Raw genomic sequence first — 27267 nt, forward strand, 5'->3', positions numbered from 1 at the left:
AGTGAAGTCGGTTTGGGCCACATTGCTGACCTTCTAAAAATGGCCGCCCTGCTATGCTGGGTGAAAACCTGGACAAACGAGGAGATCACGTTGAACCATCTCATAATCAAAGACTATATGGCCTTGGATAAGGCGGGTAGTATTCCCTGGCTAGCATATGTTAGAGCGGCATGCGTGAAGCTAGGGCGCCCGGATATGTATTCTTCACCACAGGGCCTCAAGAAAGAAGATGTAGGGTGGGTCAAGTTGTATCTCCGGAACTTGTTGGAGTCAGAAAGGGAGGAGGTTGAACTCAATAAACCCATGGTGAGAACAATATATCAACTATCTATTTCCTCAGTTATGGAACCTTACCTAAAATATGTGACCAAACCATACCATCGTTTTCTTTTATTGAGATTTAGGTTCAACCTTATCCATTTAGTGCTTGGTACTAATATAAAGTGGGGTACCTTTGAAAATACCCCACCTTGCACATGTGATAGCTTCTCAAATCAGGACACAGTTCACTTTGTGATGTTTTGCGAACACTATCTGGAGCCCCGAAAAATTTTTTTATATCCCATTCTGAAGGAACTTAATTTTGTCCAGGTAAGGCCTGCACTTTTACACCTGCAAATGCTTAACTCTGTGCAGGTCACATATGGTGTAGCCAGTTTTTTGGTGGCGGCTGCCCGATTAAACAAAACAAGACTTACCCAGACAAATACACATTCTGGTTGATACTTTGTCAACTTCGTTCTGGGGCACTGTCTGAAGATCAGTGGGACATGGAGGTGCCTGTTTTGGACTCTACCTTATAGTGAATCTATTTTGTATTCAAACTTTTAAAAATAACCTCTTTTAAGGAAGCATTTTAGGAACTGCAACAGGTGTACAAATTGTTTAATTGTTAATTTTTAATCTATTCGTATGGTTTTTTATCTTTAAAAATGAATTGTGTATTGCTTTTATGGTTTTAATTAACCGAATAAAGATATTTGACTGACTGACTGACTGATATACATTAATATTGTGAGTGTATGAGGAGTTTTGTAAGTGTGAGTGAGCGTTTATGAATGTGTGTTTTAGTGTCTCTGTGGGTGTCTGAGTGTGTATGCCAGTCTGAGAGTAGGGGTGTGAGCAGTCCATTAATCATGTGTTGACCTTGATCTGTACAGCGTGCATGTGTAGTTTTACTGCATGGTCGAGTTGGCATTAAAATCTCCTTGCTAAGGTTTATACTTCTATTTTATTATGTATTACTTACCTCTTAGGTAGGGTGTAGTTAAGTCATAAGTCAGGGAGCTATGTGCTTAGAAGGTAAGACATGCAGTTTGAAGTCTCAGTCAGTCACATGTGTACTTTGAGAACTCCAGGTCGAGTTACATTTCCAGTCTCTTACCCATACTGCAATTTACATACATATTTAGAAAAACAGATTCATGCACCTGGCCAGTGAGAGAGAGAGACATAGCTTTGTAGATATTCAGTGACATGTTAATACAGCATTTATGTCTTCAGCAGTAGCAAAGGCAATTGCACACAGTTATAAAACACAACACTCAGTAATAGAGGCAGTAATAGAGGCAGTAAGTAATATACAGCCACTTCCATACACTTATAGAGATCCACAGAGATACTAAGATGGCTGGTCATATCGCGACTTAGTTACTTACACATCCAGTGACACAACTAGACAGGGACTGATACACTTATTAAATGTGTACTGAAGTATTGATTCTCCTGGCTACTCATCCAGACTAGTAGTCCTTTAAACATGCGGTCTGCCTGCTACTGCAGATATTGTGTGCACATATTTACTGCCAGATTAATTTGGCATTAAAAACTCCTCCCCAAGGTTGAATCTTCCCTACTACTACATATAGTTTGCCCCCAATATAGGGGGTACGTAGATCATAGGTCATGGTATGAGCTTAGAAGTGAAGACATGTACTTTGAAGTCTCAGTGAGTCACTTGTTTACTCCCAGATCCAAATGCCCAGTTATACATTCAGTCTTACAGCCATACTGTGATTAACATATCCATTAACAAAAGGATAGAGGCACTTAACCATCCAGTCAGACAGAGACGGAAGCACTTATACATTCAGTTACATGCCTACACAGCTTTTCTGTATTCAGCAGTACCAGCCAGTTGCACAAATAATTATAAATCCCAACACTTAGTAATAGAGCCAACTAAAATACTAAAACTAAATTTACAGCCACTTACAAATACATATAGAGACTTAAACAGATAGTAAAGTAGGCAGTACTATAGCGAGATATTTACCTACACATCCAGTGATGGGACTAAAGCACATTTACATATGTAGTCACATTTTGACACTTCTAGTTACCCATCCAGAAAAGTATACCTTTAAACGTGTAGGGGCTGCTACTGCACAGTCTGGGTGTGGAGTTTTAGTGGCAGGTCGAGTTGGCATTTAAAACTATTTGCTGAGCCTTAAACTTCCCTTCTCTTACATGAGTCGTCCCTAAGGTAGGCTGTAGGTAGGCCACTGTACAAGGTGATATATGCTTAAAAAGTAAAACATGTGCTTTTAACTTTCACTGACTTAGACGTTCAACTATTGTCTCATACGCCCAGTATACATCCAGTCTTCCATCCATACTACAACTCACATACATATTTACAAAAGCATAGAGGCACTCACCCACCCTGTCAGACAGAAACGGAGACACTGTCACATTTATTTACACCCACGTAGCATTTATGTATCCAGTAGTTACAGAGGCAGTTGCACACACAGTTATATACCCCAATATTAAGAAAGACAGCCATTAAGTAATATATAAAACCAGTTACATGAACATATTCAGACCTACAGAGATATTAAGACAACTAGTCATGTAGCTACATAGTTATTTACACATCCAGTGACAAAACCAGAGAGGTACTGATGCGCCTATTTAGGTTCATACTCAAGTAATGACTTTCTAGGTCTCCTATCTAGACAAGTGGTCTTTAAATATGTTTTAGATCTGCAACTGCACAGCCTGTGTGTGCAGTTTTATTGGCGGGTTGAGTAGGCATTTACAACCCATTGCCAAGACTTATAATTTGTTTTTCTACGTAAAAGTGACCTCTAATGTAGACTGTAAGTAGACTTACATTGATACATACATAGACACACTGTAATGCATATAGAAACACACCCAGACACATACTGATGTATACAGTAACACATCCAGGAACACATTTATGCACATACTAACACACCCAGACACACACCTAAGCGTGCACTAACCCAGGCATGCACTTATGCATACAATAACATACCCGGGTACACTCTGGTGCTTATAGTGTCAGAGCCACAAATACACTAATGCATACACTGACACACCCAGGAACACAACCAATAACATATTGACCCATACATTAAGACACCCAGTAATGCACTCAGGCACACACTGATGCATATGCTGACACACCTAGGCACACGCTGATGCCTATGCTGACACACCCAGGCATACACTGATGCTTACACTGACACACCCAGCCATACTCCGAAACATACAATAATACAGCTAGGCATACACGGATACACACACTAACACACACAGTGACACAATGAACCATTCAATAAGAACCCCAGATAGAGACTGATGTAGATGCTGACAGACCCATATATACTCTGATGCATGCAGTAGTACTCCAAGGTGCACAGTGATTATACACATACACACCCAAGCAGACAATCATGGATACACTAAGATATCCAGATACACCCTCATGCATATACTAAAACACCAAAGGTTACACTTATGCATACACTGACAGACCCAGTTGCACACTTCTCCGTAGAATACCCTGGCACACACTGACACGTATGATTAGACACTCTGTGGCACATTGATGCATACAGTGTTATACACATGCACACACTGATGCATTTGCTGACAAAGGCAGAGGCACACAGATAAAAGCCTGAGAATTAATAGACTTACAGGGGTTATAACCTAGTAGCATAACTGTGAGTAGTTAAATGCTTAAAATATGTAATGTAATAGTGCATAACGAAAAGCTAAATGTATTCATTTATATTTTCTAGATATCTACTTCTACCTACAAACAGAGTTGCAATGCCAAAAAAAAAGAAACAGAAGAAAGGATACTATCTCCTTACAACAGAGAAACAAAAGGGACAGAATGCGGACAATGTGGTTAAAGAGAAAACTGTTGCTGGTAAGAACACTAAGACGTTTCTTAAAATAGCATGTGGAAAACTGAAAAGTGAGCAAAAGCAAGTCAATACAAAGTGAGGTTTCAAATCAGCTAAGAAAGGACACAAAGAAAATCACATTAAAAGTACTAAATCGTATAAGAAAACAGATGGTTTAGCAAGATGACCAAGGCAGTTCAAGCAAATAAGAGTCAGAATTTTTCATTGTAGGTTAATTCAGAATCTCATATGAACTATGAAGCAGGTTAAAAGGAGAACAGAAGCAGTCAAACAAACAGAACATGTTGAGGCTGTAGTTGATAAGGCATTTTCCCTGAAGAGGAAGCTATTTATTTTGATTCAGAGCAGAACACTGGATAAAATAGTGTTGTCTATAAAAAAGAAGGCAAAAGAAAAGACTAGTGAATAGAAGCAATTTCTGTAGAACATTCAGTGGCAAATGGAAACATACTTCCAGTACTTAGCCTTTCTTTTTAAAGAAGAAATCTACTTTCAAGAGAACACATTAGTGCATGCAGTTGAAACAACTGGTCGATGAAGGATGGTACTCCGATTTTAAAAGAGGAGATTGTTCCATGGAACGTTGAAGAAGTGATAGCTGAAAAGGTATAGGGAAGGTGCAGACATGCCCCTATATACAAAGGAACTGTTGCAGTATTTGCAGGGTTCAGCAGAAATCAATTGACATATGGAGAGCTTTCCTACATAAGGTTCTATGCAGAAGTCTGAAACAGAAATTTGGGATTTTGCAAGTAGTAGAAGCAATCAAAGTACGAGAGTATACTCATTTACAGGAACATTCACTAACATGCCTATCAAAGAAAGTTTCCCAAAGCACCTTTCATCACTTCAGAACGTTGGCTGTTCATCACTCTAAAATGCTAAATTTAGTTAGGAGGCTTAACTATGTGAAAAGTACTGCCTTCTGTTTAGTAGAAATGAATGGAGCTCTATTGCATGGTACAGTAGCAGAGGTAGAAAAAGTATGGGAAGAATTTCAGTTTTGTTTCTTTGGTCTTAAATAGGAGTCTAGGGAAAATGAAGACTTGGGTATTGGAAGTGTAGAGGAACAGGACACAGGCACTAGTATTGATAACTTTACCTATTCATCGCCCAGTTTTTGAGGTCCCAACGGAAAATAGATATCAAGCCCTAAGTTCCCTGGATTCAAATGATTGACATACCCAGGTCTGTGGGTCTCCCCTGTGTGTGTCTACAAATAGCCAGGTGTTTGAACTAAGCGAGAAGCTTATAGACCCGGAGCTAACCTTGATGGCCGACTTAAATTTGATTAATGATAGTAGGGATATATTTAATGGAAATCCCAATGTGGGAGACGGCCTAAATGAAAACATTATACCGCATAGTATTAGAATAAGGGGTACTAAAGGAATAACAATTGTTAGCTGGAACATTGCCGGATTGAAATCTAAAGGGAATGTTCTGGGCTGGAATAACTTTATCAATACCCATGATATTCTTTGTTTCCAGGAAACATGGAGTAGGGAAGATGTTAATTACGAGGGGTTTGTTTCCTATAATTTGCTGGCACAAGGTTCTACATCAGGGAGAGCTAAAGGAGGCCTTTTGACATTAGTCTCTATCAGTCAGCGAATTGTAGTAAAAAGGTATTTGACTGTGGGAGCACATGCGCAGATTCTTTGGCTCCATGAGGACCAAGGTCGCAACATATTATTAGTAAATTTCTACAACAATGTCTTTGATAATTCTAGGACGTCAGTAGTAAGTGACTTGTCTAGCATCGTTGATAATTTAAATGTTGAAATAAATGTTTCTTTTGATATTATTTGGGTAGGTGATTTTAACATTCCATTATGTGAACTGTCAACCCAAAAACTCTGTGGGGTCATAAATAATGCTGGCATGGATGACCTGCACTTTAAACATAACAGCTATGGAGAAATATTACATACATTTATGGGCTGTTATGATATGGAAATTATGGGTTTCTCCAAAGAAGAAAATGGTCAGACCATCCCTACTTTTAAGAACCGGCAGACCAGTTCAGTCATTGATCATGTGATTGTTTCTTCCAATATTATCCCTTATTGTGACTCCCCCAGGATTTAAGTCACTTCTTTAAGTGATCATAATTGTATGATTTTAGAATGTATCCTTTGGGGTGAAAGCTCTGCTGGAGGAGGAACTATTGTTACCAATGTGGAACCACACAGACCAAACGGAGTCAGACTAAGATGGATAGGGGAGAAAGGTAAAGAATTAACAAGTTCTATTGTTAAAGAATGTCTGCTAGGTATCACCCTTATCCTTGAAAATAATACTAATCCCGAACGGGTTTTAGCAGCTTTTAATGGTATTAACAAATCTATCAATGCCAGGTTCACCAGTTCTAAAAGAGTACAGCGTAGAAATGGACCGGGTTAGTTTGATCATACGTGTACCACTTTATTAACGGAGTTAAATTATGCACTTGCCAAACAACCTAGGGACACTAATCTAATTATTAAACTAAGATTAGAGTACAAGCAAGCCTTGAAACGTAGGAAGGGTGAGTTACAGCAGCAGGCTTGGCACTCTCTTAACCAAGCCGCTGAGCTATCTAATAATACACTATTTTGGGCTACGGTAAACTCCCCTTTTCTTAAGGAGGAAAACATACCTGAGCTAACTTCTAATGTCCCTAGCGATGGCTGGGTCTCACATTTCTCTAACATTTTGTGCTCAGATAGTTGTGTAGATACCAACCCTAGTAGGTAGACCGTTCTACCACTGGAAATCACTGTTAATGAGGTTGAGCTTGGCATACGTGCAAGTAAGGGGGGGGGAAAGCCCAGGGACCTGATGGGGTCCCTATTGATTATTGATGTTTACAAAGCAGCCCCAGAGACGTGGAGCCCTCTCCTGGCTAGTGTATTTAATGCAGCAGTATATACGGAGGCCCCAAAAACCTGGGGAGAATCAATTATAATCCCGATATACAAGAAGGGCAGTAGGTCAGATGTAAAAAATTATCGTCCCATCTCCCTTCTAGACTCCTCAGTCAAGATCATGAGTAGAGTTATGTTGACTAGACTAGAAGAGTGGGTTGAGCAAGAGGACATTTTGGCAGATAGCCAGTATGGATTCAGGAAGGGCCAGGGTACACTCGACCAGTGTATAAATCTCGATTTATTGATTGGTAAATACAGTGAAGCCAAATGTGGCTCATTATATCTCTGCTTTGCAGATTTAAGTAGTTCCTTTGATATGGTCGACCATACTATATTATGGCCAACCCTGTTACAGCTAGGAGCCCCTGAGGGCATGATTTTTTTTCTTGCCAGGCTGTACGAAAAGTTACAAACATGTGCGCGCTATGGCACTAAAGGCGAATGTACCCCAAAATTTAGTGTCAAATGAGGGATTAGACAGGGCTGTGTACTGGCCCCCCCTACTTTTTATATTATTCATCAATGAAATCGTCGTAATCTTAAAAAATGTAAAAGCTGATGCCCCCCAGATCAATGGTGTCTCTGTGCCGGTTTTATTATATGCTGATGACGCCGTACTGCTCTCAAGAACTCCCCTTGGATTACAGCGCCTGATTGACAGATTTTCTATCTTTATCAAGGATAGAAAACTGATCATTAACAACGGGAAAACGCACGCAATGACCTGCGGGGTAAAAAGCAAATCCTCCAATACCTTTTTTATTGATTGAGAAAAGGTGCAACAAGTAGATACATTTTGCTATCTTGGTATAACCTTCTCAAAAGATAAAAAAGTGGACAAATGAATTTAATAATATCAGCAATAAAATGGCTAAAAATGCCGAAGGTGTTTTTAGATTTGCGGCAAAAATTGGGGACAGACCTACTAAGGACATGCTCCAAATCTATCAAGCAAGATGTGTTACAATAGCATTGTGTGGGGCTGGTGTTTGGGATCATAGCTGTGTACAAAACCTGCAGCAAGAGGAAAATTCCTTCTTAAAAAAGCTTTTGTGTCTACCCCCTACTGCTCCCACTGAGTTGATCCACCGGGAACTGGATATTAATTTCTTAATTGATCTATTATCTTTAAGGCCACTTATGATTTGGCACTCCATTTGGCTTCAGGACGAAAAATCTTTTAATAAATCTATAATTGAGGACTGTCTATCATTGGATAAACATCAAAAAATGCCCTGGTTAAAATACGTTGCTGATTGTTTCTCTGAAATATTTAACTGAAACGTTTTGACTGACCCAAGTGCCGCATCTCTGATACCCAAAGCAGAGCTGAAAACTAAATTTTTGGCTAGTAGAGCTAGGAAGCGGGCTTTAGCAAATGGATCTATGTCCACTGTTATGTTTTACAGTAGATATACCATTACTGAAGGTTTTCCTTTTTATCTAGTTATGGTGACCAGGCCATCTCATAAGTTTGTGCTAACCAGACTGAGGTTTGGAGTAGCACACCATTTAGTGGCTCTACCGAACCTTAAGAAACATCCAACAGGGCCGTGTTTGTGTGATAGCATATCTAAACAGAGCACCTTGCACTTTTTATTATTCTGTAAACTGTATATCAACTTTCGTACTGTCTATTTGAAACCTATGTTTGTTAAATATGGTGTACGTACAGTTAATCAGGCAATCAGTTTATTATTTAATCTGAAATCTGTCGATATCTGTTTTTATACTGCTACATTTTTAAATCAGTCTATTAATGCATGGAAAAGCATGTTATTTTAAGAATTATGACTGCATCCTTTTGGTATTTTCTTTATTTGAAATTTGTAATATTTGTGTATAATGTTTCTGTGTTTTTTTCCTTGTGCTTTTATGGTCATTTTATATGTGCCGAATAAAGCTTCATGAATTGAATTGATAACTTTACACAAGAGATTGAAAAGTTTTGCGCAAATTCTTCAGAGAATACAAACTGTGTTTGTATTTGTTGTCGACGCACTCTCTACAAATGCCAAATATAGTTGTGTTTTTTTTAAAACTAAACAGGAGAACAGAGTTACGTGGCAAGAATCTGGTGTACATTTATTTGTAGAGGAACACTTTAATTTGCCAACACGGCAAATTATATGTAAGTATTGCTATGATAAATTAGAGGATAACAAAATTCCAGCCAGAGCCATACATAACAAGTTGGAATTGGCTTGGTACAAAGGGACTTGTTAGGTGCCCCGGTAGCAGAATCTGGACTTTTAGTCCAGGAAAATGGGGGTAGGGTTCTCCAGGGAGGGAGGAAGTTGGGAGCTCCGGAAGGGCAGGAAGGGGAGCACAGAGTGGGGAGCTAAGGAAAAAAATTTAAAGAAAATCCTCAATCGCCTTTTAGTCTGACAAACACATGTGGGTTATGTCAGTTAGGTTCATCTTGTGTAGCCTGGTACCTTAGGAGATGTAGTACGCTAAAGGTTTTGGTGTTTAAACCGCCATGAGTTGTATTCAAATGTTATCTTTGAATGTGAATGGCCTGCGAGGGCTAAGATCTTGCAGTACCTTAAAGATTTTCCAGCACAGATAATTATCCTGCAAGAAACTCATTTGTTGAAGAAGGAACAGTCAGAAATCTTTGAAAAAATATAGTGGGTTGAACACCTTATTAGCTCCAATCAGAGCGCTAACATTAAAGGTGTAGTTCTACTAGTTAAAAAGGAAGCGAAGGCTCGGATATTAAACTATATGGTGGACTCAGGTGGCAGATGGGTCATTGTTAAAATGTCCATTTTAGGGTCTCAGATGACAGTGGTGGGCTATTATGGTCCGAATCAAGAAGATCCTTCCGTGTTGAAAACCATTTTCTTAAATCTCTTGGAATTTCCAGAGCCCATTATAATGGCTGGCGATTTTAATATAGTCCCTCACTAGACAAGTCTACAAGCAGTTGGCCAATTACAACGCCGAAGTCCCAGGCATAGTTACAAACTATGATGGCACAAATGAGACTGTGTGATGTCTGTAGAGAGAGATTGGGCTCTCGACTGGGTGCTTCTTATTATAATAATAAGTATTGTCATAAGTCCGGAATAGATTATATCTTGGTTAGCCATGACTTGAGGGGCAAAATCAAGGATATGGGTTACTCGACCCCACACCTGTCCGTCCATGCTGCTGTATGGTTGGATCTAATTGTGGAAGGCAAAGAACATTCAAGAGTATGGACATTTTATTGTTCACTTTTACTTGATGAACCAGAAGTCAGGTATCCATCTCGGGAATTCAGAGTTCTTCTTTAATATAAATGTGGGCTCCGCTGAGATCTCAATGGTATGGGATGCTTGGAAGGCCTCTATAAGAGGTATGGTCCCTAGCAGGGTCTGTTACAAGAATAGGAAGTACAGGGAGGAGGTGGTGCTAATAGAGTCTGAGATGAAGGCAGTGAAGTTGAGTTTAAACAAGGAAACAATCCCTGCAAACTCCCAAGAACATCTGGCGAAATTAGCTAGCCTGAAGGATTAGTTGTATACTATTCTGCAGTCAAGGATTATCAAAAAATGGGAGGCAAGTAAGCTTGCCCATTTTGAATATGGAGAGGGTGCCAGTAAACTCCTGGCATGGAAGGTCAAGGCTGACAGGACTCGAAAGATACTTAAAGTATGTAATTGCTGCCAAGTGCAGCCAGATATATGTCATACGTTGTTTATAATGCATTTTGATGTTTATTGTTGATAACTTGTTATGTCTTAGAATTAGACAGAATTATGGAAATTAATGAGAAACTGAACCCGCAACCTCTGACTTAAATCTCCTATAATCTTGCAATGTACTCCTTTACTAAATTTTCCGTGACCAGATGGTAAGGCTAAATACTAGTGTCCCTTCACACTACATATAGATCATAAAATGATTATATATCTTACATATCATAACCACTATTACCCACAATTCTTAAATACTAACAACAGTATAGATATAATTGTGGGATGACGCATCTAGTAAACACGTTTTTGATTTATTTTACCACTTTAAGATGGCGACGTGATTTCATATTCATCTTAGTACTGATGAGTGACAGATAACGGTTCAAATGCGATATATTTATATAAACTAAAGTTATGAGGAGACAAATAATAAATTTTAATAGGCAACCTAAGATATTCAAAATATATGTTACTACCAACGTTATATTTATCGATTGATTGAAGTATCGCCGCATTGAACTTAGACTTCATGGTCTAACTCATTTGACCACTCCAAGATGGCGACGTGATTTCATAATCATCTTAGTACTGATGAGTGATAGATAATGCTACAAACACGATACATTTATATAAATTAACGTTATGAGGAGACTAGTAATTAATTTTAATAGGCAACCTAAGATATTAGATGGCGATCCGTGAAAAACTGACTTTCGAATTTGATTTAATAATTTATCGTAATAGACGTAGTTAATGTACGTACTATAACGTTACACTGCTCTGTAGTTAACTTACCATACTATATACTATAGACAAGGCAATCCTCTTAAATATTTACGTGTTTTACTAAGATGGCGCTCCTCGATCTCCATAAAGTATAAATAGGAATAGCAAAATGGCGCCTAAATAGGACGCCAAAACAGAGATACGCGCTCCGAAGTACAAGATACTGTACGAGAGGTGAGATTGCTCCGAACTATAACACGGCATTATGGAACTGTACTAACAGCGTAGTAATCAGACTACGTGTAGAAATATTACTAATACGGAATCTCGTCTTTACAGGTGACGGATAGGACACCTTGATATCGTTATTCGCTATATATGGGAGATCCGTATATACATATAAGAAATAGGTAAGAGAACCCCGTGGCACTCTGGGATATTATTAAGATTGCTGGAAGCAATTAGAGTCCGGGTTGAGAATGAAAATTATATTACTTTATTCAGGTTAAGACGTGATATGAATTGGACCATAATTCACTATACTGAACAGCGTGGAGGAATATAGGTATGAGGCCTTACAACATGGTCACACTTTAATTCATACTAACACACTACCAGCTACTTGTCTCTAGTGGAACAATAATAAATATTAGATTAGATGGAGGTGACATCTCCCACCTAATAACGATTAATTTTCACAAGGGTGTCTCTAGCTTTTACTTGGTGGTAAGCCTAAAGCAACTCTTTATATGATTACTTTGAACACATATTTGGTTTTGGGATGTTTCCCCTACAACTTTAAAAAATTCTTTGTACTATTGTTGCCATACAGATGACAAATCATTAATATAATGGTACTGTTATACTTTGTTTGGGTTGCAGCCCTGAGGAAGTCTTAGGTCTTACATGACCAGACGAAACACGTGTTGGCTGCATGGCTACATATTGACTGAAGATTATTTTGAATACTGAAGATTGTTTCCAATGAAGATGACAATTGGAATAACTCAAGATTAAAATTGATATTACAATACTGATATACCTGTTGTGACTTTGAGTGCTCGATGAAAATATTTAGGACTCGAAAGATAATCAGGCAAATAGACTGCGAAGATCACAGCATTTCAGTATCGACCGATGACGAGATTGGTGATGCCTTTTTTACCTACTTCCAAGATCTTTATGAAGAAGATAATGTAGTCGATAAAGCTAGTGTGACAGAGTGGTTACCGTAAGCAGGATTGCCTCCCTGAACTCGTCCCAGCAAGAAAAATTGGAGCTAGATATATCCCAGCAAGAGGTCCGGAAGGCAATTTCAGCCTGCAAGGGAGGTAAGGCTGCGGGGTCTGATGGGCTCCCAGCCGAACTATATAGGTCCCTGTTGAGGCAGTAATCCCAACTATGACTGCCCTCTTCAACAAGACTCTATCTGAAGGTATCAAGCTTCCCGCTTCATGGGTAGAAGCTACCATCTTGCTGATCCTGAAACCAGGGAAAAATCCAGCATAATGTGGGCCTTACAGACCCATTTCACTTGTAAACACAGACTATAAAATCTTTGCTAGGATCGTAGCAGACGGCTGGTAGCAGTAGCGGGAGGATTATTTCATACTGATCAGAAGGGCTTTGTGAAGGGGAGGAATATGTCTAATGTCACTTATGACTTTATTGGGGCCATTAATTTGGCCATAACCTTTTCACTACCTCTTGCAGCAAATACACTCGATGCTACCAAAGCCTTTGACAGGGTAAATTGGGTTTATCTAGCAGCAGTAATAGACAGGTTTGGCTTCGGACCAAAGTTCCGTCAAGTCATTCAACTCATTTACTGCAACCCCTCGACGAGACTTCTAGTCAATGGCAAATTAACCAATTCCTTCAAAATTACTAGGGGAACTAGACCGGGCTGCCCCCTTTCCCCCTTTCCCCACTTCTTTTCGATCTATATATCTAGCCCTTTGCTCAGCGACTGAGGGACGAACAGCGCATTTCATCTTTTAGGTTCCGGGCGTGGAACAGCAAGGTAGCTCTCTACGCAGATGATGTCTTGATCCTTTCTTCCGATTTGGAGACATCTTTTCCTCAGGTTATTAAGCTGGCACAAGAATTCCGGCAGGTCTCCGGCTATGAGATTAATGCTGGAAAGACGGGGATTATGGCATGGGACCTACTGGACAGCCAGCATCAAACAAAGAGCGAGATGAGATATCTCGGTGTCAGGATCGCTCAGAATATTGACAAGATCTCAAGGATTAATCTGGCTAACATATCCATAGAATGCCAGAAGCTCATGAAATCTTGGGCTCATCTCCTATTAACCATCTTGGGCAAGATCAATTTGATAAAAATGGCCATATTACCAAAAATCACCTTTCTCTTTGACACTATTCCACTACACTTTGATAAACAGGGGATAGACAAGCTTCATCAAGCAATTAATTCATTTGTATGGGCTTACAAGGCCACGAGAATAGCACGGAAGAAGCTTAGGTGCAGGAGGGAGAAAGGGGGTCTTACACTATCAGACATACAGTATTATGCTTGGGCTTTCCAGCTATCTCATGCAAGAAAGCTGTTGAAAACTCCAGATCAGTCAGGGATAGGGGCCATGTTTGCTTCTATGCTAAAGGAGGAAATCTTCCCAATGAGGGTTTCCTGTTCAAGTATGGTTACCAGAAGTTTTTCAAAAATGTCAGGCTGAAAGTTTGGCTGGGGATGGCCCGTATATGGGCTAAAATCAAACATTGTACTGGCCTGAATTATTTTTCAAGCATGTCTCCTCTTTGGGGCTCTCCAGGGGCTCTAGATTGTTTCAAAGATAAATTGGCTGCACCACGTACGACAGTGGGATTAAATGTGTGGAGGGACCTGGCTTTTGATGGCTCTTTAAAATCGTGGGTATCACTCCAAAATTCATCAGAGGGAGGCATGTCCAAGTTTAAATACCTATAGCTTCCGAGTTGGCCCCAGAACCTCAAAAAACCTATCAGTGTAGGAAACATCTTGGAGGAGCAATTTGTAACCAGGCCAGTTTCGAAGAAGGAGGTATCCTTTTTTCACTGGTCTATAGAAGCTATAGATGGAAATTTTAAACTTGCTGTAGAACTCTGGGGTACCCTCAAGCCAAATGAACAGTGGGAAGACCTGTGGCAAAACTCTTTTAATAACTTATGCACTACTGTTAAACCTGCCTGGCTTAAAAGGAATCATTATTTTCCCACCCACAGGGCTTATCTCTCAGGAAAAGTTGTCCAAAATATCAAAGGGTCCCCTGGTCAGTTGCAAGAAGTGTGGTTTAGCAAATTCTTTGGACATACATATGTTTAAAGACTGCCCTGCAATAACTGAATATTGGGGGAAATAGGGCAACTATATCGGACATTCTGGGATTCCCTATACACATATTTGTCCCATTGGTCATCTTTGGTATAGCTAGTGAAGTAATAGGGCCTGCTAGGGGTTCCTTTTCTTTACTATATTGCTCGCTAGGGTGTTGTCCCCCGATTCCATCCGTCCTCGATGCCTACGTCTCCTTAAAACCGATTAGGGTAATAGGCATCCTACTTTGTCAACTGAGATTTAAGGCAAATAAGAATTAACAAAACAAAAAAAAGAATCTGGTGCACATTTATTTGTAGAGGAAACTTTGATTTGGCAACATGGCAAATTATATGTCAGTATTGCTGTGATAAATTAGAGGATAACAAAATTCCAGCTAGAGCCATAGATAACAAGTTGGAATTGGTATCCATTCCAGAAGAACTTCAAGAATTAAATGTTTATGAATCAGTTCTCATACACTGTGGGGTCGATTCCGATTCGGGAAAAACCGCTCCGAATAGCCGTTCGGAGCGCTTTTCCCATACGAATCGTACCCTGCAACGTCCCCCGTACGTACGACGAAGTACGATTTGTACCAGGAGCCGTACTCTGTACGAGTCGTACAAGACACCATACGATTCTCCCTCGGAACCAGCTGTACGCGACATCTGTACGGTTCGCGGCTGGTTTTTACGACCCAGCAAGTACGATACGTGTCGGGTACGCACCGTACGTCCCTTTTTCTATGGGAGCTGAAAACAGCCGTAAAAGCAGAGTTCGTGCTGAAACAGGTACGGAACGGCCCCCCCGGGTATGGTGCGTACCCCCCATGATCGCAGGGGTACGCACCCTACCCCTGCGATCATGGGGTGTACAAGCCATACCCCCATTGTACGATGGTGTTGAGCCGTACCCCATTGTACGATGGGGGTACGAGCCGTACCCCCATTGTACGATCAGTGTACGAGCCGTATCCCCATTGTACGATCGGTGTACGAGCCGTACCCCCATTGTACGATGGGGGTACGGCTCATACCCCCATCGTACATGGGGTACGGTTCGTACACCCATCGTACATGGGGTACGGCTTGTACACCGATCATACAATGGGGGTACGACTCGTACACCAATCGTACAATGGGGGTACGGCTCGTACACCGATCGTACAATGGGGGTACGGCTCGTACACCGATCGTATAATTGGGGTACAGCTCATATACCCCATGATCGCAGGGGTACGGTGCGTACCCCTGCGATCATGGGGGGTACGGACCGTACGGTGTATATTTGTTTGTGTGCTTTTCCGTACGACTCGCCCTTACCTGACGTGGACCGTATGAATCGCGTCCTCATACCCCGGTCCAGATCGTACTCGTCGGGTCGTACGGCATGTGTACGAGTCGTACGGTATGTGTACGAGTCGTACCGTTCACGGTTTCAGCCTTGCAATACGTACGGATCGCGACGATTCGGACGGATTCACGGAATACGGATCGTACTTCGCGACTCGGACGGACGGGTACGATTCGTACGGAGAGGGCTCCGGATACAAATCATACAGACTTTTTTTTTCCCGAATCGGAATATACCCATTTCAGGCTGTAGTTCACATGGAGCCAAAGATAAGGAAGCTGCCACCAACTGAGCTATAGAAAGACCTTAAAGGAAGAATTGTCTAATTACCTTTAAATTTTAAACGTAATATTGAAACTGTGGGGGTAGCGAAAGATATTAGTGAATCATTTAGCATGCTAGTAATTGATGTGACTACCAGAAATACAAAATAAATCTGACAGAGTTAGTGGATGTTAATAAAGTAATAAAAGCAATATTACACCTGGTACAAAATAATATTTATTATAAAAATGATGATGTTGTTCAAGATGTAACTTGTATGGAGGCTGAAACATTACCATCAAGTGGACAGATTGTAAAAGTGGATCAATCCAGATCAGAAGACATTTATAAATATTACAACACTCATCCATTGCATTCTAAAGAAGATATTAGTAATGGTATTGATCACTTTCAAATGAAACAAACAAAAGAGACTCCCATGAATGTGTGGGTGAAATGTTTAGAGGCTCGCTGTTTTCCACAACTGTTTGCCAAAAGACAGTGATGAAAAAGGTCTGAGACACCAATTGCTGCGCTTTCACCATAGATGTGGGAAGTACAGTTGTCGAAAATAGAGATGCAAAGGAAAATTTTACACAAGATGTCGGTTTGAATTTCCAAGACCTGTCAATTCCCCAGGAAGAATGAACAGCTATTTACTGGCAGTCAGACATACGCTGACATGAAAATCACCCAAAAATACATACAACCTCAGAAGAACAGAAACCTACAAGTATATTGATGTCTGTTACCCTGTGATTCTAAAATGTGGAATTCTAATATGCAAATACAATTTGTTGCAGACTACTCCATCGCTGTTGCTTGTTACGCCACTTCATGTATTACAAAATCAGAAAAGACAGAGATGAAGAAGATGTGGGAGGAGATTTCACCAGAAAAGACTCTAACCAAGTAATTGTACAGCCTCAGCTTGAAAATGCTTTCCCATAGAGAGAGGGGCTCCTATGAGTGCTGGGATCAGTTGAGCTTGGCCAGTTTGTTCTCAAAGTCAAGGGGAGCTGTTTGAGTAAGTCTAGGCCTAGCAAGAATGCAAAATAATTTGTAGAATTCTTTCCTGGAAATTCATTACCTAGCAGAGTTTGACCTGGAAGGTACAGATATTGTGAAACCAAATATGTTGGATACATAGTATATAAGAAGGAGTCCATCTCTAGAAAACACAGGCCTTTATGAAGTACTTCAACACTACAGATCTGGAAGCAATGTAACAGAAAACATAGAAGAAGGGAAATATGCAGTAGTTGGATGTGATGGTTGTTTGATCAGACACTCAAAAGGAAATTTAATGAACCACCGAAAACGTAGTTGCCAAACTCCAGACAAAAAAGAGTTTTTCTATTTGGCACTTCTATAACTCTTCAAACCTTGGCGTATTAAATCATATTACTTGGAGACTATGACTGCTATGAAGATTCTTTCAACGCTGTGAAAGACAGTATTCAGTGTTCAGTCTTTCCAAACTATTTACACATTTTAAATGAGATTGAACAGGAAGAAGCAATTGCTACTGAGAGAGCTAAGGAGGGTTCACAAATCAGCCAAAGTTCAAACCACTAAGTTAAGATCCTCTTGGACAACCAGTTATTGAAAATAAAGCTGCAATAGCCATGAATGAGGTAGAAAGTGCAATGGAACATGTGTGACAGGAAAGTGTTGATTTGGAACCGTATTTTGGACATCTGAGGGGCGAACAGAAAGAAATTTATATGGAGGTAAAAGAGAAAATAGAGCATGGATTACCCCATGAGAAGAAAGAACGTAAAAGTTCATAATTTAAGCCAATGCTCTTATACATCAGTTGCCAAGCTGGCACTAGCAAAAGCTTTTTATTTAAAGTTCTCACATCTTACCTACAGAGGACTACAGAATCAAATGTATCATGTGTAGTAACAGCACCAACTGGATTAGCTCCACACAACATTAAAGGAGTTACTTTACATCGACTACTTGTGCTACCTGTTGTGCATGACAGTAAAGAGGATACAAGAAGTTATCCGGTGAAGCCTGTCATGACATCTCAAGAGTACTGAAGAAACTTGAAGCACTAATCACCGATGAGGTGAGCATAGTCTCAAACCTAATGCTTGCCAGCATATAATTGAGAATTCAACAAATTTTAAAAACCACGATGATGTACTATTTGGAAGAAAGCATTTTTTGTCTTTGGTGACCTACTGCATCTAACCCTTGTTAAAGGACAGCCTGGTTTCAAGACTCTTCTCCATGATGAAAGTCTGAATTCTTTGGGAATTATTGACAATGTAAACATTTTGGCTAAACTCCCAATACAAAGAACTACTTAAAAATATTCATCCAGCATCTGACATGGAATACAGAAATATTCTGAAAGATATTAGAGTAGGAATTCTGACAAAGGAGGGGAAACATTCCTTAGAAAGTCATCTTATCAAGAGACTGTTCTCATCTAACAACACAGCAGCACAGCTAATGTTCAATTTCGTTGAAGAAGAGAAATCCATAGTCCGTTTTAATGCCTACACTTCAGGCAATGTAATTTTTAATCTTTAAATAAGAATTACTAAAACTGAAGAAAGAACACATTTTGGAAATTGCAGAACTTGAAGAAATGGAACACCATGGGTAACAGTACTGCACAGTGTAAAACTACAAACAAAATTGGATTAATTGGTGAAATCTGTATCCCCGACTGCAGGATTAGAAAAGTGTTTATGAGTATGCAAAAACTGTAGAGTAATTTTGCGACTTAAATTAAATGTTGATGAAAGACTAATGGATGGTGCAATTGGTAAAGTTATTGATTTCATTAATTTCAAAATAGGGATGAAGTTAAATACTTTAACCATAAAATGTCATTAGATTGGTGGTGTGAAGCAGATTAGCCTATATGTTGTACATTTTTGGCTTGTAAAGTACTTATATGTCCGGTGGCAGTAGTTCCCACTCTCTCTCTAGAGTTGTAGTGTAGTTCCTATATTCCCAATAGGCTTTGCGCATTGGAATAACATAAACGATAGTTTAGATGTAGGACTGAGGTCGACTAGGTCTCTATTGAATATGTTGGACTTAATTATGAATGCCAGCTAGCTCAGAGGTCACTAGAAACGTTCTCGAGTAAACAAGAAGGTGTTAACTTTCCTGAATAGACAAGAAAGGATTAGTTTCTGACAACCGCATAAACATGACAACTTTGCTCCCTCCAGAATAAGGAATATATCTCCAGAGTCGCGGAAACAATAGACAGCTATTTCACTCAGTCAATCGTTCATGCTTAGTTTCACCAGGAGTGCAGAGAAATAGAGAGACGGGCGTTTTCAATAAAAGTGGTTATTTATTGAGCAGTCCTCTTTCTCATGCAAGAGAAGTGAATTGCCACAATTGCAATACTTGTCATAAAGTAAAGTGCGTACAGTAAAAGGAGTATTATGAAATAATTCTGTAAAAGCATTTATATGGTTTCTAAGCCATAAGATACTTAAAACGGATGAAATACATACAATGATAAAAGTTGACTAAACGTGCTCAACTGGTGTTTCTAAAATATGCCTACCCCGGTGTACCTAACCTAAGCCTAGTACTTGGGAAGGAGTAAGTGAGATATAGTTTTAGTTAAGATAGTTTTGCCAAGAATCTGAATCAAGAATTCTCTAAGGGTCTAATCAGCTCCGTTCCTTGGTTATAGAATGAAGGAGGTCTTGTATCTCCTTCTCAGGACTCGATCTCCCAGCAACCCGCAAGGGTGACTGGAAACACTGGAGCTAGATTTCTCGGCAGGAGAAAAGACAGCATCTCTCTCAGTGCGTCAATGGGAGGGTCGGCTTCCTTCAGCACTCGTTTCAGCAGGGCGTCGGGTAAGTAGATAGCCGATCTGCTCCAAACCACCGTGTGTTTGCTAAGGCAAATGCTGGATTATTTATACCTGGAAGGTGCCGAGTTTGACGTAAGGTTGGACATAAAACATCACTAAGAACTTGCAGTTCTTTCAGGACTCCAGGAGTTCTTGGACAAATCAAAACAGAAGCAGGGGGAATTCCCGGCTGCTGGAGGCTTGGTTTGTTTAAAGAACGCGTTGTACTTTCTAGGACTCTATGGGAGTAGCCTTGCCGTTTTTGGACTGCATTGGCTATGACTAAATATGGATATGATTCTTATGCCTTTATTTATTTATTTTTTTTATTTTATGGAGTTTGTAGAGCGCGCAGCTACCCCCGAGGGGGTGTCCCGGCGCTAAAATCCAGGGGTACCCAAGTGAAAAAAGGGAAGAGAAAAAGAAAGAGATGAAGGGGAAACTAGAGTCCGGAGAAAAGCCAGGTTTTAAGTTTGGCTCGGAAGATGGTTTCAGAGGGACAAAACCTCAGTTCAAGCGGAAGGGAATTCCAGAGTCTGGCAGCAATGACACCAAAACCTCTGCCACCGGTTCTGGACAGTCTGAAACGGGGCGAGATTAGGAGGCGGAGGTCATTGGATCTCAGGGATCTGGTGGAGCGGGATATCGAGACCCGATTTTGCAGGTAAGTAGGACCGAGGTTGTTGACGGCTCGATAGGTAAGAGTGAGGACCTTAAACTGGATGCGGCTAGCCACAGGGAGCCAGTGGAGTTTCCTCCGGTATGCAGAGACAGATTGACGGTACGGGATATTACCGATCAGTCTGGCTGCAGCATTCTGGACGATCTGCAGCCGACCAATCAGGTACTGGGGGGCCCCTGCATAAAGGCTATTGGCATAGTCCAGGTGGGACGTAATAAGGGCCTGGGTAACTGTGCGGCGGGAATCCATGGGGAGGTACGGAAGGATCTTCTTTATCATGCGAAGTTTCATGAAGCATGCGGACGTAACTTTGTTGATCTGAATTTTACAAGACAAAGAGTCATCAAATTGGAAGCCAAGGTTCCGAGCCGAGTGAGCCGGGGATGGGGCAGGATCAAGAGCCGTAGGCCACCACCAAAAAGAGGGGATAGAGGTTTTCTGATTAAAGAACAGAACCTCTGTTTTGTCTGCGTTCAATCTAAGGTGGTTCGTAGTCATCCAGCCACTGATGTTAAGAAGGCATTGGCGGAAGTTGAGAAATGCGGAGTCAGAGTGGTCCCGAAAGGAAAACACCAGCTGTGTGTCGTCAGCGTAAGAGACCACCCTGACTCCGTAAGATTCCACCACGTCCACCAAGGGGGCCAGATAGACGTTGAAGAACAGGGGGCTTAGGGCGGAGCCCTGCGGCACCCCACAAGACAGAGGTTTTTTCTCTGACTTAAAAGGGCGTAGCAGTACCCTTTGACTTCTGGATGAGAGGAAGGACTCGATCCAGCCGAGGGCAGTGCCACCGATGCCTATCTGCTTGAGACGATCCAGGAGGATAGGGTGCGAAACCGTGTCAAATGCCGCGGACAGGTCGAGGAGAACCAACATGGCCTCCTCGCCCCTGTCCACGCACTCCCGGATGGTCTCAGACACCTCCAGCAGGGCTGTCTCGGTACTGAATCCTGCTCTGAAACCGGATTGGGATCCATGAAGCAGAGAGTGGTCTTCTAGATAGTCCGTAAGTTGGAGCTGTACGGCTTTCTCCAGGACCTTGGCGGGTTTGGGAAGAAGGGAAATGGGGCGGTAGTTGGAGAAGACGGCGGGGTCTGCGTCTGCCTTTTTCAAAATGGGAATCACCAATGCCTCCTTCCAGGTGGTTGGGAAGAAGCCATGGTGAAGGGAGGCATTCCAGACGGAGAGGAAAGGGCAAGCCAGTGAGGGCGCCAATTCTCCCATGATTTTAGCGGGGATCGGATCGGAGGGGGCACCAGATTTACAGCCAATGAGTAGTCTGATAGCCTCGTCCTGGTTGAGTTTATTGAATGCAAGGAAGGATGGAGACTCAGGGGGACTGATAGGGGAAGATGGAGTGACAGACTCTGTGGGAAAGGAAACACAGAGTTTGTTAATTTTATCCAGAAAGAAATCTGAGAGTCCCTCGCAAAGAACCTGACAGGCGGTATTCTGGGGGGCCCTAGCCGGAGGGTTAATAAAGTCTTTGACGATGTTAAAGAGCGTTTTAGATGAATTTTTGGCTTTATTAATTTGAGCGGCAAAGTGGTCTTTCATTGCGCATTTTTTAAGTTTAAGAAATTGTTTTAGGGCCGTTCTGTAAAGGTGTTTGGCTTCAGGGTCGTAATTAAGTCTCCACTTGCGTTCTAGAGCCTTACATCTGCTTTTCTCCTCCCGAAGGGGGGTGGAGAACCAGGGAGCCGAGGGTCGCGACCTGGTGGAGGAAATGGTTATCTGGGGGGCAATAGAATCAATTGCTTTGATGAGAGTAGAGTTCAACCTGGAGACATTTTCATCAATGTCCGGGGAGAGGTGCTCCGACTGATAGTGGAATAGTGGATCCAGGGTAGCGCAAGTGACCTTATGCCACTTTCTTCCCAGTTCCTTCCTATGGGCCATTGGGGCAGATTTACGTCCTATAGTGAAAGAAAATGGGACGAGGTAGTGATCGGTCCAGGTCAGAGGGAGAGGCTGAAGGACAGTGATGAGCGGAAAGTTGGCGAATATGAGGTCCAGGGTGTGACCAGCCACATGAGTGGGACCTACAACCAGTTGTTTAAGATTGAGGCTATCCATGGTGTCCACCAGGTTGGTAGCCTTGCCGCAGAGCGGGTTGTCAATGTGGAGGTTAAAATCGCCCAGGACAATGAAATTTTGATGTTTAATAGACAGATCGGCCAATAAGTGGACCAGGGCAGTGAGGGAGGGGGCGGTGACGGGGGGGGGACAGTAAACTAGAGTGCCAGCAAGGATTGCTGACGCGGAGTCGGAGATTGAGAAGTACATAGCTTCGATTGTACCTATTTCAGTAAGTTTAGTGAAAGTCAGCTGGAAAGAGGATTTGAATATGACAGCTAGACCACCGCCAGACTTACCTCCGGCCCGATTCAGGCATTTGATGTCATAACCTGGGGGGGTAGCCAGATAAATATCCGGCGAGGAAGAGTCTGTGATCCAGGACTCAGTTAGGAAAAGAATATCCCATTCATCAGACGAGATGGACATCCAGATGTCATTGGCGTGACAGGGAAGGGATCGGCAATTGATCAGACCTGCTCGTAAGGTATACTGATTAGAGGGTGATGGCTGTGAAGGTGGGCACGGGGAGAGACGAGGTTGGCAGGGCGGGAGTGTAAAGTTGCATAGTGGGCAAAGATAATGAGCAGTTTCCAGGTGATTGGGGATGCAGCGAGGGCAGGTCGGGCATGGGCGCGTATTAAGTAGGTGTAGTTGGGTAGTAGTCCAGCAAATGCGGGTGGACTTAGAGGAAGAGGCAGGGGGACTGGCCCTGGGCCCGGTCCAGGCCCGGACGGGCCCAGACGGGCTTGCCTTTGGCGCGCCTTCGGCGCGCTGACGGCGCGCCCGCTGCGCCCGTCCGCTGCGCTTCCTGGCAAGGCACATCTTTTATGTCCGTGTGAGAAGGAGCATGGGGGTGTGGCCAGCTGAGGTGGGCGTGTCCGCCGTGGCGCCTCGCCCTCAGTGATGGCGGCAGGTAGCGTTCGTTGCAGCGCTAGGAGCGCTGTTTAGGTGCAGAGGTAAGTGAAGTTAAAAGTCAAAGTATCACACAGAAAGATTTTTAAAAGAGCATAATTCACTCCCGGCTTTCCGCCTCAGGAGACTCCCAAATTAGAGTAACGCGCTTCCAATCGCGCGCACTTTATAGTGTCAGGGAGGGGGCGTGGCCAGCTGAGGTGGGCGTGTCCGCCGTGGCGCCTCGCCCTCAGTGATGGCGGCAGGTAGCGTTCGTTGCAGCGCTGGAAGCGCTGTTTAGGTGCAGAGGTAAGTGAAGTTAAAAGTCAAAGTATCACACAGAAAGATTTTTAAAAGAGCATAATTCACTCCCGGCTTTCCGCCTCAGGAGACTCCCAAATTAGAGTAACGCGCTTCCAATCGCGCGCACTTTATAGTGTCAGGGAGGGGGCGTGGCCAGCTGAGGTGGGCGTGTCCGCCGTGGCGCCTCGCCCTCAGTGATGGCGGCAGGTAGCGTTCGTTGCAGCGCTGGACGCGCTGTTTAGGTGCAGAGGTAAGTGAAGTTAAAAGTCAAAGTATCACACAGAAAGATTTTTAAAAGAGCATAATTCACTCCCGGCTTTCCGCCTCAGGAGACTCCCAAATTAGAGTAACGCGCTTCCAATCGCGCGCACTTTATAGTGTCAGGGAGGGGGCGTGGCCAGCTGAGGTGGGCGTGTCCGCCGTGGCGCCTCGCCCTCAGTGATGGCGGCAGGTAGCGTTCGTTGCAGCGCTGGAAGCGCTGTTTAGGTGCAGAGGTAAGTGAAGTTAAAAGTCAAAGTATCACACAGAAAGATTTTTAAAAGAGCATAATTCACTCCCGGCTTTCCGCCTCAGGAGACTCCCAAATTAAGGATATGATTTGTTATAACCACATAAGGGCATAAATCGGGAATATTTAATTAGGGTCCTAGATACGTTCACAACACCCACTCCACGTATAATGTCCATCATTACTGAATACTAAGCAATACTAAACATATAACGATGTATGTGTTTTCCAACCCACCCCAAAATACATAAAATGCATTTGAAATGGTATATACACGAAAATTAGTATTATACTGTACGTTTTCAAGCAGAGGTATCATACAGATAATGCATATATGGTACGTTGGTTGAATGATTTGCAAAAATTACATTTATGAAATGGCTCTTAATACAGAAGAGAAGGTCGAGACCATTTCATCACATTTTTATACAAGACTGTACATGTGCTAGAGGCTAAGTCAAAATATTGTCTCTAGAGATTATAAAAATAGAAATTCTGTTCTCTAAGAATAGTTCTACTTCAAGCAGAGTATCATGTGCCAAAAAAAGGTAAATATTTTGGGAACGGGAAAAAATAATTTCACTTTCAGGGACGAAAAATAGTTCAAAATGTTTTCAGAAGTTCTGTTTATCAAAACTGAAGGCCGAATTCAGAGTTCAGGGAACGCTGTGGGCTCATGCTTTGTTTTTAAAAGTTATTCTCGTTGTTAGGGGAGAACATAAGTTCAGATAGGCTGGCAAAGAATTTGTCTACAACAGTAGGTGAAAGTTGGACCAAATCTGAAAAAGTAGAAATAGTGCAAATGTAAGAATCATTGCCATCATCGATGTCTGGATCAGCAATGCTCACAGAAGGTTGTACCTGTGTGCCGCTTTCATCTCGTACCTCACCGCCACCTAATCGTAATGGTGAGGTCTCAACGAATGCCATCATCAGAATAGGTAGCCGGTGGGGACAACACGTTGCATGAGCCGTTACCGAACCAAGCAAAGTATCGATATCCATAGGTACTGCTGATGGTAGTGTAAGACAGACGTCCAACACACATTCTTCTTCGCATAGCAGGCATCGTAGAACAGGTAAGATGCAATCTTGCCATATTGGTCTGAATGAAAGAAACCAGGTAGTATTCAGATCTCTTAGCTTCGCCAAGCTGAGGACCTTAGTAATCCTCTCTCGGTATCTCATCGCTAGGATCGTTTCTTCCATTGTTGCCTGGGTTTTGTCTGTGACTTGAATTGCCATATTGGAGCAGAAGGAACAAAAATAAAATTCCTGCTACCAGTCCCAAGATAAGAGGCAGGCCGCCGAACACAGAATGCACGAAATTCGGGAAGATGCTCAGGACTGCTTCAGAGGGTGCTAATAGTCCCGAAAAAATTGTCTTAAATACATGTGCGATGCCACTGGTATCAGACATGTTTAAGATTTGGCTTAACATTTCTACGAAATGCACAGGGCAATTTGTGGATAATAGTGTATGTATCTCTGCCGTTGTCCTTGCAACTTGCAGATCATACGTTTCTCTAGACGAGGTTAAAGGCACAGTTGTCTGTAAAAGAATAGACTTCATTCTGCTTAAAGTATCAATTCGAATAGAAGAGATATTCAGAGAAGGCCATATTGCTGCCTCCTTGTCTGGTTTGCTGTTTGGATATAATACTTGCATACAGCAAATGACCCTGGAAGTAACGCTCACGAGATAGGCCATTCCTGGCACCATGCCACAACAGCTGTGGTCACTTATTATAACGTAGCTACCGTTGGAAAGCTGTCTAAAAAAAGGCTCTATCTGTGTTGCAGGAGTGCCGTGCAGGTGACATGAAAGGTTATTTGATGAACCTTCGCAGGCTCCATGCAAGTTAATACCTTGACACAGAAGTGTACCGCTTAGTGATTTTTTACAGTTGTTGCCACTAAGAAATACCTCTTTTTTCCCCTCACTATAGCATCTATGTGTATAAGGTAAATTCCAGGTTGACTTGATTATCCTTTACCCAACCTTTCATACAGGCCTGCTGGTATATACTTTTGGCAATATTGAAACTGAAAAGTCGTTATCGGAATTGTAATTGTACCATGTATTCTCCAGTATTAGGGGTGTCTTTCATAGATTCACATGCTTGAATATTCCCCGTCGTCGAAGTGGGAGTCCCACGGTAAATAAAATAGCAATAATGCTAAATATATATAAATATATATAAACATAATACAAGAAAAAGAAAGGAAATACAACTGAAATCCTCTAAAAATGATTCCTACATAGGAATGCAAGGTAAAGAGAAAAACTATTTGTAACACATTAGTGTCATTATGTTAGTCCAAATTACAGCCAATCAGGCGCCAACACCCTCTATAATCTTCTCCTCAGAAGCTCAAGCCCTCAGATTTTCTACTGCACGTCGTGTGAAGGGAGTCTCCCTGAGCTCTGCTGAGTTTTCAACTCTACTCTTCTAGTTTCCAGTGTTTATCTCATCATGTCAAGTAAGAAGTCTTTATTCA

The sequence above is a fragment of the Lissotriton helveticus genome, chromosome 4_1, assembly GCF_964261635.1.
Source record: "Lissotriton helveticus chromosome 4_1, aLisHel1.1, whole genome shotgun sequence".
Lineage (NCBI taxonomy): Eukaryota > Metazoa > Chordata > Amphibia > Caudata > Salamandridae > Lissotriton > Lissotriton helveticus.